Source organism: Phyllobates terribilis, unplaced genomic scaffold (assembly GCF_046119375.1).
Source record: "Phyllobates terribilis strain yellow unplaced genomic scaffold, ASM4611937v1 Scaffold_81__1_contigs__length_6697587, whole genome shotgun sequence".
In the NCBI taxonomy this organism is placed as follows: Eukaryota; Metazoa; Chordata; class Amphibia; order Anura; family Dendrobatidae; genus Phyllobates; species Phyllobates terribilis.
Window position 1 is genome coordinate 235269 of NW_027362841.1, and position 14148 is coordinate 249416.

Consider the following 14148-nt stretch of genomic DNA (forward strand, 5'->3'; position numbering starts at 1 on the left):
AAATCCTTTTAGTCTATAAAAAAAATTAAGATTCCACCAATTCTTGCAGACAATTTTTTTTGTTCTTCTCACCTCACAAAAAAAACCAAATGATGAAAACATCTCATGTACCGCGCACTGTTACCCATAAATATTGTAGCTCGTTCCATTGAGCTCTTGGTCAAATCTAAACAGAAAAATGAAAGTTATGGGTCAATGATTAAAAAAGCAAAATAAACTGGATATCTGTGTAATTGTATCAACCTGCAGAATAAAGTTAATTTGTCTACAGTGAGCGGCAAAAAAGAAGGAAAATAAAAAAGTGATGGAAGATTTATTTATTTATTCATCGTCACTCATATCATACCATTAAAAAGAAAGAAACTGTAGTGGTGGTGAATTCTGATGTCATAATAGCGGTGATGTCATCATGGAATCTTGTGATGGAATCTTATATGGAGCTTCTCACCTTATAAGGAAGTTGCCTAGCAACAGTGAAGATGGTAAAACCATAGGGTGAGCATCAGTGCTTGTATGTAAGAGGGAGCTGTGGGCACCGGGCTCTTCTCATCAGTGAGGGGATTTATAAATATATTTATTAATATCTGTATACACAATAAAAATCATAATTACGTATTTAGAAGAAATCCGGATTCAGGATCTAAAAGAAGTATCTTTATCTGGGGGGTCCAGGGAATGAAGATCAGAAGCCCACGCCTCACCACCCCCCAACTTCCCAAGATGGGGGTCTCTATTACAAATATAACCCTGCCTGACATTTGAGAAAATCTAAATTTTGTTAATTATTACTAATTTTTATTACGAAACAGAAAAAAGAGTCGGAATCAGGAGAATTCAGGGATGTTTAGATATTTAGCTCAAATTTTGAGTAGGTGACAGATCCTCTATAATCTTGGTGAATAAAACACTGGTCCTAATAAATCTCCTCCTACGTTCTCCGATCACCACCATATTTGTATTCCAAGAGCCTCAAAGCACCGGAAAGAGCAAGTAACTGAGGAATCAAGCGCATTCTAATCTGTAACCATGGAGACACATAGGCTGCATAAGAGCTGTATATGACACGCCCCCTGGGCCATGTTCAAGGGATTACCCGGAGCCGGATCTGGATAGGGGTAGTAGTCCTTGTGGCGGTGACCCGGTCCGTGCCCAGGGTGTCAAACTAAGTGGCAGTCTATGGCAGTAGATGTTAATTTGATCGACTACGCCACCCGTTGAGTACGCCGCCGCTGCAGAGCAGTCCGCTGAGGCCGGTGGTATATGTGCAGCAGTGATGGTATAACCCCCAAAGGGAGGGGTATGGCCTCAGGGCAGCAGGTGTGGATGATGGGTGTAGTTATGTTGTAGAAAGGAGAGTCAGAGACTTGAGGTGCAGTTTCAGGGTTTTTACTCACGGTTGTTCTCTCAGTCACTCTGGCCTTGAGTGACCACCCGAGCCGTGCTGCGTCCACCAGGTCCTGGACTCGGCTAACCCCCAGGCAGTTCTGGAGCGTGGCCCTGAGCTCCCTTTCTCTCTCTCTGTCTCTGGCCATTCCCACCAGGGATCCACCTTTGGCCGGCTCCCTCGGGTCTCTTGGTGGTCAAACCTCCTCTGGGTTCCCTGACCCTATGCTTGGTGTGCCTTTCTGGTGGATTTGGTGAGGGTCGTGGCAAATCTTGACCACGACCTCCGGTTCCTGGCTGAGGATAAGTGGCCTCCACCAGTTCGGGTTCCGGTACCCGTGTCCGCCAACCCTTCACCCTTTTTGGTCTGATTCTGGGTTCTTAGGGTTCCTTCTGACTCTGCTTCTCTGGGCCTTTCTTCCTCCTCTCTCTCTTCAATGCAGGCTTGGCCCTGGAGCTGGGCCCAGCCGGAGCCACAGCTCCCTGTCAGCCCTCCTGGCTGAGCTCCCCTGCTAAAAAGACCCTGTCCTAAGATGGTGCCCACCTTATATACTCCCTCTATGTGTGAGCCCAGGTGACTAGCACCCAATGAGCTCCTAGCTTTACCCAGAGTACTCCCCCTATCTGCCCCTACACTACTGGGATGTTCCACCCCCCTCCCACTCCAGCCAGGGACAGACGCTGTAGTACCTGCACATATACTTGGTGGGAGTACCGTTGTTCTGTCCCCCGGAAATGGGATGTATGTAGTGCATGCAGCCTACTGAGCTCAGTTCCACACTCCATCCTTACCCGGGAGTGGAATACCACACCTCTGGCTTGAGGTGTAATACCCCTGTAGCAGCCGAGTCCTCAGGGTGCTACATATACACTACACAAGATTTACAAATTTGTTTCATTTTTTATTTTAAGGAACCAAGAAAAAAAAATACTGTAAAAGATCTTCTAACAACGAGAAATGATTCCAGGATTGTCTTTCCACTATATATACAGTATATACTCACAACACAAAGGTTAACTAATAGTTTTAATGATTTTCTGTAATAAATATTTGTATAAATATGAGAAACATTTATATAAAAATACAACAAATAATAATAAAAATTTCAATTATAAAACAAGAAATACGTCTTATAATAATATTACTCAGCGATTTATAAAAATAACAAAATTCTTGTCGCTGCTGCTCCTGACGACCAATCAGATTTCTGCCGTTTTGCCTCTTGCAGTGCGGAATCGATGGCTGGAATCTGACTGGTTGCTACGGGCAACACTTTCATTATTCTCTACACTGTTTGTATAAATAATCCTTAAACTCTCGTTGCCGATAGCAACTGATTAGAATTCAGCTTTTACATTTGTAATTTACAGAAGAAAAATAAACGTGATTTCTGATTGGTCGCTAGGGGTAACAAAGACGCTACATGACAGCTGAGGCTCCGTGACAATGGCGTCTGTTACTCCAGGTACTGGATGATGGGCCGGACACAGGTGCAGCCCACCGTCACCAGCTGCTTCTCCAGCCTATAGGTGGGGACACATCCTCTCATCTCACCACGCAGGACCAGGATCTCCTGTCTGATGGGGACTGAGTTCATGCTGAGGTCCACATGACCCTCCGAGTCCAAACATCCGCGGTGGAGACATCGGGCCTCGCTGATGACCGCAGGGAATCTGTTATTGTCCACATTAGAGCTGGTGGAAGGAGATGAGAGAAATCAGGACACAGCAGTAACCATGTTTAGTCCCCCATACTCCGGCCTGCTGACCCCCATATATCATTATTATTATTTCTGCCATTACTCCATGTACATTCACCTGTATTCCCATGGAGAGATGGAGCGGCTCCTCACACTGTCCGCCATTACTTGTGCAGAACTCCGACTTCCGACCTTCATATCCACCTTCACACGTGGAGGAAATGTGGTGTCCGGTGTGAAGAGACATCCCCCGCCGGACACTAGAGGGGCCTCCCAGCCATCAGCGCCAGGGACCTGCCCTTCTCTTCCATGGACACAAGAGATGAAGATCAGAAGAAGCAAAGTGGAGAAAACCTGAGGACAGAAGATGTCACACATGTGATAGGGGACATTGTGGAAGTGTCAACATTATGTAGTGATATAAGTAAGGGTTAAATAATGGATCAATAATATACACTAATAATATTCATACTCGTATGGACCTATCCCAAAGATATGCAACAGCGCTCAAGCCAAGAGCAACCAGATATGACTATATAACACATATAAGAAAGTCCAACATTTTAAGTGGAATTCATTCAACTATCTATTATACTAGCTATTGAACCCGTTCTACGCCCGGGTGGCGAGCATTTTTATTGATATATGGTCTCCCATATATCGTATGAGTATGTGTTCCCCCCTCCTGGTATTTGTGCTGCCCCCATCCTGTCCCCACGATCCTATCCTGGTATGCATGGCACACCTCAACCCCAATCCTGGTATGCATGGCACCCCTCATCCCCAATCCTGGTATGCATGGCACTCCTCACCCCCAATCCTGGTATGCATGACACCGCTTACCCCAATCCTGGTATGCGTGGCTCTCCTCATCCCCCATTCTGGTATGCATGGCACCCCTCATCCTCAATCCTGGTATGCATGGCCCCCTCATCCCCAATCCTGGTATGCATGGCCCCCCTCATCCCCAATCCTGGTGTGCATGGCACCCCTCATCCCCAATCCTGCTATGCATGGCACCCCTCATCCCCCAATACTGGTATGCATGGCAACCCTCATCCCCCAATCCTGGTATGCATGGTACCCCTCATCCAGCTATCCTGGTATGCATGGCACCCCTCAACCCCAATCCTGGTATGCATAGTACCCCTCACCCCCCAATCCTGGTATGCATGGCACCCCTCATGCCCAATCCTGGTATGCATGGCCCCCCTCAACCCCAATCCTGGTATGCCTGGCCCCCCTCTTCCCCAATCCTGGTATGCATGGCACCCCTCATCCACAATCCTGGTATGCATGGCCCCCCTCATCCCCCAATCCTGGTATGCATGGCAACCCTCATCCCCCAATCCTGGTATGCATGGTACCCCTCATCCCCCTATCCTGGTATGCATGGCACCCCTCAACCCCAATCCTGGTATGCATAGTACCCCTCACTCCCCAATCCTGGTATGCATGGCACCCCTCAACCCCAATCCCGGTATGCATCGCACCCCTCATGCCCAATCTTGGTATGCATGGCACCCCTCATACCCAATCCTGGTATGCATGGCACCCCTCATGCCCAATCCTGGTATGCATGGCACCCCTCATCCCCAATCCCGAGATGCATGGCACCCCTCATCCCCAATCCCGGTATGCATGGCACCCCTCATCCCCAATCCCGGTATGTATGGCACCCCTCATTCCCAATCCTGGTATGAATGCCACTCTTCATCCCAATCCTGGTATGCATGGGCCCCTCTTCCCCAATAATGTTATACATGGTACACCTTATCCCTATCCTGGCATACATGGTTCCCCTCATCCCTCTCCTGGTATGTATGGTACCCCTCATCCTGGTGTGCTTGGTACCCCTCATCCCAATTCAGGTATGTATGGCATCCTCATCCCAGAAACCTGGTATGCATGGCACCCAATCCCTCATCCTAGAATGCATGGTACCCCTCATCCTTATCCTGGTATGCAAGATACCCCTCATCCTGGTACGCATGGCACCCCATACCTCATCCTGGTATGCATGGTACCCCGCATTCCTATCCTAGCATGCTTGGTACCCCTCATCCCTATTCTGGTATGCATGGCACCCCTCACCCACCCAATCCTGGTATGCATGGTCCCCTCACCCCCCAATCCTGGTTTGCATGGTCCCCTCACCCCCCAATCCTAGTATGCATGGTCCCCTCAACCCCCAATCCTGGCATGCATGGACCCCTCACCTCCCAATCCTGGTATGCATGGGCCACTCATCCCCCAATAATGGTATGTGTGGTAGCCCTCATCCTGGTATGCATAGTCCCCTCACCCCCCAATCCTGGTATGTGTGGTACCCCTCACCTCCCAATACTGGTATGTATGGTTTCCTCACCCATCAATCCTGGCATGCATGGTCTCCTCACCCCCCAATCCTGGTATGTGTGGTACCCATCACCCCCCAATCCTGGTATGCATGGTCCCCTCACCCCCCAATCCTGGTATGTGTGGTACCCCTCACCCCCCAATCATGGTATGCATGGTCCCCTCACCACCCAATTCTGGTATGTGTGGTACCCCTCATCCTTGTATGCATGATCCCCTCGCCCCACAATCCTGGAATGCATGGTCCCCTCACCCCCAATCCTGGTATGTGTGGCCCCCTCATCCCTTTCACACTGTACACACATACAAAAAAAAATAAACAGTTATACTCACCTTTCTTCTCTGTGCTCCAGCGCTGCTGCGTCCTGTTTTGCCGGGGGCCTGTGGAGGAGTGCGGCGCTGGAGCACCGCGCTGTCCGGCGCCATTTTGCTGAAGACACACTGCAAATGTGTCTTCAGTAAAATGGCGCCGGATAGCGCTATGCGCATGAGCCGATCCGATGCCTCACTCCTGCCCCGGACTTCGGCGAAAAGAGGCGCCGTGGCAACGCTTCCCCCAGTCAGGTAAGTATGTATGTATGGAGATCGCGGGATGCGTTCAGTTTCTACGCATACCGCAATCTCCGGCGCCATATACTCCTCTTATCTGTAACGGCTGGATGTATGATTCTGTTTGGAGCCAGACTGCGCATCGCGCATGCACAGTCTATCGAGGCTTTAGACAGAGACACGCATCGCAGGTCATATTATAGACTAGATATAGAACCCGTTCTACTCCCGGGTGGCGAGCATTTTTATTGGTATATGGTCTCCCAGGCTGGTATGTGCTGCACCCCTCCTGGTATTTGTGCTGCCCCAATCCTGTCCCCGCCTTTCTATCCTGGTATGCATGGCACCCCTCATCCCTATCTTGGTATGCATGGCACCCCTCATCCCTATCCTGTAATGCATGGCACCCCTCATCCCTATCCTGGTATGCATGGCACCCCTCATCCCTATCATGGTATGCATGGCACCCCTCATCCCTATCCTGGTATGCATGGCACCCTTCATCCCTATCCTGTAATAGATGGCACCCTTCACCCCCCATCCTGTAATGTATGGCATCCTTCACCCCCAATCCTGGAAGGCATGGCACCCCTCATCCCCAATAGTGGTATGCCTGGCACCCCTCATCCCCACTCCTGGTATGTGTGGTACTCCTCATCCCTATCCTGGTATGTATGGTATCCCTCATCCTGGTATGCATGGCACCCCTCACCCCCAATCCTGGTATGCAGAGCACCGCTCACCCCCAATCCTGGTATGCATGGCACCCCTCAACTCCAATCCTGGAAGTCATGGCATCCCTCATCCCCAATCCTGGTATGCGTGGCACCCCTCATCCCCAATCCTAGTATGTGTGGTACTCCTCATCCCAATCCTGGTATGCAGGGTACCCCATCCCTCATCCTTATCCTGATACGTATGGTATCCCTCATCCTTGCATGCATGGGCCCCTCACCCACATCCTGGTATGCATGGCACTCCTCACCCACATCCTGGTATGCATGGCATCCCTCACTCCCATCCTGGTATGCATGGCACTCCTCATCCCTATGCTGGTATGCATGGCCCCTCATCCGAATCCTGGTATGCATGGCACACCTCATCCCCAATCCTGGTATGCATGGCATCCCTCATCCCCAATCCTGGTATGCATGGCACCCCTCATCCCCAATCCTGCTATGCATGGCACCCTTCATCCCCAATCCTGGTATGCATGGCACCCCTCACCCCCCAATCCTGGTATGCATGGCTCCCTCATCCCCAATCCTTTTATGCATGGCCCCCTCTTCCCCAATCCTGGTATGCATGGTAACCCTCATGCCCAATCCTGGTATGCATGGCTCCCACATCCCCAGTCCTGGGTATGCATGACTCACTCATCCCCAATCCTGGTATGCATGGCTCCCTCATCCCCAATCCTGGTATGCATGGCATCCCTCATCCCCAATCCTGGGAAGCATGGCACCCCTCATCCCCAATCCTGTTATGCATGTTACCACTCATCGCCAATCCTGTTATGCATGGCACCACTCATCCCCAATTTGGTATGCATGGCTCCCTCATCCTCAATCCTGGAATGCATGTCATCCCTCATCCCCAATTCTGGTATGCATGGCACCCCTAAGCCCCAATCCTGTTATGCATGGCACCACTCATCCACAATCCTGGTATGCATGGCATCCCTCACCCCCCAATTCTGGTATGCATGGCTCCCTCATCCCCAATCCTGGGAAGCATGGCACCCCTCATCCCCAATCCTGTTATGCATGTTACCCCTCATCCCCAATCCTGTTATGCATGGCACCACTCATCCCCAATTTGGTATGCATGGCTCCCTCATCCTCAATCCTGGAATGCATGTCATCCCTCATCCCCAATCCTGGTATGCATGGCACCCCTAAGCCCCAATCCTGTTATGCATGGCACCACTCATCCTCAATCCTGGTATGCATGGCTCCCTCACCCCCATCCTGGTATGCATGGCACTCCTCATCCCTATCCTGGTATGCATGGCCCCTCATCCGATTCCTGGTAAGCATGGCACCCCTCATCCCCAATCCTGGTATGCATGCCATCCCCCATCCCTAATCCTGGTATGCATGGCACCTCTCTTCCCCAATCCTGGTATGCATGGCACCCTTCATCCCCAATCCTGGTATGCATGGCATCCCTCACCCCCCAATTCTGGTATGCATGGCTCCCTCATCCCCAATCCTGGTATGCATGGCCCCCTCTTCCCCAGTCCTGGTATGCATGGCACCCCTCAACCCCAATCCTGGTATGCATGGCTCCCTCATCCCCAATTCTGGTATTCATGGTACCCCTCATCCCCAATCCTGGTATGCATGGCTCCGTCATCCACAATCCTGATATGCAAGGCACTCCTCATCCCTATCCTGGTATGCATGGCACTCCTCATCCCTATCCTGGTAAGCATGGGCCCCTCATCCCCAATCCTGGTATACATGGTACCCCTCATCACTATCCTGGTATGTATTGCACCCCTCATCCTCGTATGCATGGCACTCCATCACTCATCCTGGTATGCATGGTACCCCTCATCCCTATTCTGGTATGCATGGTACCCCTCATCCTGGTGTGCATGGCACCCCTCATCCCAATTCTGCTATGTATGGCCTCCTCATCCCAGAAACCTGGTATGCATGACACCCAATCCCTCATCCTAGTATGCATGGCACCCCTGATCCTTATCCTGGTATGCATGGTACCACTCATCCCTATTCTGGTATGCATGGTACCCCTCATCCTGGTATGCATGGCACCCCATCCCTCATCCTGGTATGCATGGCACCCCGCATTCCTATTCTGGTATGCATGGCACTCCTCATCCCCTAATCCTGGTATGCATGGTCCCCTCAACCCCCAATCCTGGTATGCATGGTCCTCTCACCCCCCAATCTTGGTATACATGGTCCCCTCACCCCCCAATCCTGATATGCATAGTCCCTTCACCCCCCAATCCTGGTATGTATGGTCCCCTCACCTCGCAATCCTGATATGCATTTTCCCTCACCCCCCAATCCTGGTATGCATGGCACCCCTCATCCCCAATCCTGTTATGCATGGCACCCCTCAACCCCAATCCGGTTATGCATGGCAATACTCATCCCCAATTTGGTATGCATGGCTCCCTCATCCTCAATCCTGGTATGCATGGCATCCCTCATCCCCAATCCTGGTATGCATGGCACCCCTAATCCCCAATCCTGTTATGCATGGCACCAATCATCCTCAATCCTGGTATGCATGGCTCCCTCACCCCCATCCTGGTATGCATGGCACTCCTCATCCCTATCCTGGTATGCATGGCCCCTCATCCGAATCCTGGTATGCATAGCATCCCTCATCCTCAATCCTGGTAAGCATGGCATCCCTCATCCCCAATCCTGGTCTGCATGGCCCCCTCTTCCCCAATGCTGGTATGCATGGCTCCCCTCAACCCCAATCGTGGTATGCATGGCTCCCACATCCCCAGTCCTGGTATGCGTGGCTCCCTCATCCCCAATCCTGGTATGCATGGCTCCATCATCCCCAATACTGGTATGCATGGCTCCCTCATCCCCAATCCTGGTATGCATGGCTCCCTCATCCCCAATCCTGGTATGCATGGCTCCCTCATCCCTAATTCTGGTATGCGTGGCACCCCTCATCCCCAATTCTGTTATGCATGGCACCACTCATCCCCAGTCCTGGTATGCATGGCTCCCTCATCCCCAATCCTGGTATGCATGGCTCCCTCATCCCCAATCCTGGTATGCATGGCTCCCTCATCCCCAATCCTGGTATGCATGGCACCCCTCATCCCCAATAATGTTATGCATGGCACCACTCATCCCCAATCCTGGTATACATGGCTCCCTTATCCCCAATCCTGGTATGCAAGGCACCCATCATCCCCAATCCTTGTATGCATGGCACCCCTCATCCCCAATCCTATTATGCATAGCACCTCTCATCCTCAATTCTGGTATGCGTGGCTCCCTCATCCCCAATCCTGGTATGCATGGCACCCCTCATCCCCAATCCTGGTATGCATGGTTTCCTCATCCCCAATCCTGGTATTCATGTTACCCCTCATCCCCAATCCTGGTATGTATGGCTCCGTCATCCACAATCCTGATATGCAAGGCACTCCTCATCCCTATCCTGGTATGCATGGCACTCCTCATCCCTATCCTGGTAAGCTTGGTACCCCTCATCCCCCAAATCCTGGTATGTGTGGCCCCCTCACCCCCAATCCTGGTATGTGTGGCCCCCTCACCTCCCAATCCTGGTATGTGTGGGCCCCTCACCCCCCAGTCATGGTATGTTTGGCCACCTCATCCCTTTCACGCTGTACACACATGCAAAAAAATAATCACTTATACTCACCTTTCTTCCCTGTGCTCCAGCGCTGCTGTGCCCTGTTCTGTTGGAGGCCGGGGGAGGAGTGTGGCGCCGGGGTACGTGCATGCCCATACCACACTGTCCGGTGCCATTTTGCTGAAGACAAACTGCAAATGTGTCTTCAGTAAAATGGCGCCAGATAGCACTATGCACATGCGCCTATCCGACGCCTCACTCCTGCCCCGGTCTCTGGTGAAGAGCAACGCTCCTCCTGGTCAGGTAAGTATGTAAGTATGGCACCAGAGATCGCGGTATGCATTCAGTGTCTACGCATACCGCGATCTCCGGCGCCATACACACTCCTCTTACCTGTAACAGCTGGATGCGGCCTTCTGTCTGAAGCCAGACTGTGCGTCGCGCATGCACAGTCTATAAGGGCATCAGACAGAGACACGCATCTCCCGTTATATTATAGATTGTCATGTCATTGACCAAAAACCCAAGCTCAGGACAACAGTATCTATAATATAAAGGCGGATGCGTGTCTCTGTCCGAAGCCTCGACAGACTGCGCATGCGTGACGCGCCTGCAGAGTCTATACCCCCCACAGAGGCACGCATCCCCATCCTAAACGAGGATGTGGATTGTGGCGCCAGAAATCGCGGTACGCATAAGCACTGAACGCATACCGCGATTTCCGGCACCATAACAACTTACCTATCCGGGAGGTCAGTTGCCACGGCATCTCTTCAGGCAGAAGGCAGGGATCCACCGTCGGTACCGGCGCATGCGCATAGCGCACTTCCGGCGCCGTTTTATTGAAGACACATTGCAAGGGTGTCTTCAACAGACACATTGAAGACACACTAGCAGTGTGTCTTCAACAAGATGGCGCCGGAAACCGCGGTCTGCGCAGGCGCTGATCCGGCGTCAGTGCTCTCCCCCGCCCTCTTCTGACATCACTAATCATTTAAATATCTAACGCACCCCCACACTTCGCCGCCATTTTAAAAACAGAAGATTTCTGCGTCACACAGCGCCTCCAGTCTCTAGCTTAAAAAAACAAAAACATTTTGTAGTATATATAGATACATATATTACAAATATATCTATATATAAAGAAGATACTATATACAAATATATATATCTATATATACTATATAGAATAGTTATCAGAGTACTCCAACACAGTCAGCGGAGCAATCCCGCACAAAATACGTCAGCGGAGCAATCCCGCACAAAATACGTCAGCGGAGCAATCCCGCACAAAAAACCTCAGCGGAGCAATCCCGCACAAAATACGTCAGTGGAGCAATCCCGCACAAAATACGTCAGCGGAGCAATCCCGCACAAAAAACCTCAGCGGAGCAATCCCGCACAAAATACGTCAGTGGAGCAATCCCGCACAAAAAAACCTCAGCGGAGCAATCCCGCACAAAAAACCTCAGCGGAGCAATCCCGCACAAAATACGTCAGCGGAGCAATCCCACACAAAATACGTCAGCGGAGCAATCCCGCACAAAAAAACCTCAGCGGAGCAATCCCGCACAAAAAACTTCAGCGGAGCAATCCCGCACAAAATACGTCAGCGGAGCAATCCCGCACAAAATACGTCAGCGGACCAATCCCGCACAGAAAAACGTCAGCGGAGCAATCCCGCACAAAATACGTCAGCCGAGCAATCCCGCACAAAATACGTCAGCGGAGCAATCCCGCACAAAATACGTCAGCGGAGCAATCCCGCACAAAATACGTCAGCCGAGCAATCCCGCACAAAATACGTCAGCGGAGAAATGCAGCCACTTTCTACTGAATATAAAAATCTAATAAGTCAGCGGAGCAATCCAGCCACTTTATACTGAATATATACGTCAGGGGAAAAATCCGGCCACTTTCTACTGAATATAAATATATATAATACGTCAGCAGAACAATCCGGACACTTTTTACTGAATATATATATATACAGTTATATGAAAAAGTTTGGGCACCCCTATTAATCTTAAGCTTAATGTTTTATAAAAATTGGTGTTTTTGCAACAGCTATTTCAGTTTGATATATGTAATAACTGTTGGACACAGTAATGTTTCTGCCTTGAAATGAGGTTTATTGTACTAACAGAAAATGTGCAATCTGCATTCAAACAAAATTTGACAGGTGCATAAGTATGGGCACCTCACCAGAAAAGTGACATTAATATTTAGTAGATCCTCCTTTTGCAAAAATAACAGCCTCTAGTCGCTTCCTGTAGCTTTTAATGATTTCCTGGATCCTGGATGAAGGTATTTTTGACCATTCCTCTTTACAAAACAATTCCAGTTCAGTTAAGTTTGATGGTCGCCGAGCATGGACAGCCCTCTTCAAATGATCCCACAGATGTTCAATGATATTCAGGTCTGGGGACCGGGATGGCCATTCCAGAACATTGTAATTGTTCCTCTGCATGAATGCCTGAGTAGATTTGGAGCGGTGTTTTGGATCATTGTCTTGCTGAAAGATCCATCCCCTGCGTAACTTCAACTTTGTAACTGATTCTTGAACATTATTGTCAAGAATCTGCTGATACTGAGTGGAATCCATGCGTCCCTCAACTTTAACAAGATTCCCCGTGCCGGCATTGGCCACACAGCCCCAAAGCAAGATGGAACCTCCACCAAATTTTACTGTGGGTAGCAAGTGTTTTTCTTGGAATGCTGTGTTTTTTTTGCCGCCATGCATAATGCCTTTTTGTATGATCAAACAACTCAATCTTGGTTTCATCAGTCCACAGGACCTTCTTCCAAAAATAAATTGGCTTCTCCAAATGTGCTTTTGCATACCTCAGCCGACTCTATTTGTGGCGTGCTTGCAGAAACGGCTTCTTTCGCATCACTCTCCCATACAGCTTCTCCTTGTGCAAAGTGCGTTGTATAGTTGACCGATGCACAGTGACACCATCTGCAGCAAGTTGATACTGCAGCTCTCTGGAGGTGGTCTGAGGATTGTCCTTGACTGATCTCACCATTCTTCTTCTCTGCCTTTCTGATGTTTTTCTTGGCCTGCCACTTCTGGCCTTAACAAGAACTGTCCCTGTGTTCTTCCATTTCCTTACTATGTTCCTCACAGTGGAAACTGACAGGTTAAATCTCTGAGACAGCTTTTTGTATCCTTCCCCTGAACAACTATGTTGAATAATCTTTGTTTTCAGATCATTTGACAGTTGTTTTGAGGAGCCCATGATGCCACTCTTCAGAGGAGATTCAAACAGGAGAACAACTTGCAAGTGGCCACTTTAAGTAGCTTTTCTCATGATTGCATACACCTGGCTATGAAGTTCAAAGCTCAATGAGGTTACAAAACCAAAAAAAGTGCTTTAGTAAGTCAGTAAAAAGTAGGTAGGAGTATTTAAAACAAGAAAATGATAAGGGTGCCCATACTTATGCACCTGTCAAATTTTGTTTGAATGCAGATTGCACATTTTCTGTTAGTACAATAAACCTCATTTCAAGGTAGAAACATTACTGTGTCCAACAGTTATTACATATATCAAACTGAAATAGCTGTTGCAAAAACACCAATTTTTATAAAACATTAAGCTTAAGATTAATAGGGGTGCCCAAACTTTTTCATATAACTGTATACTACGTCAGCGGAGCAATCTAGCCACTTTCTACTGAATATATATAATACGTCAGCGGAGCAATCCGGCCACTTTCTACTGAATATAAATATATATAATACGTCAGCGGAGCAATCCGGCCACTTTCTACTGAATATAAATATATATAATACGTCAGCGGAGCAATCCAGCCACTTTCCTCTGAATATATA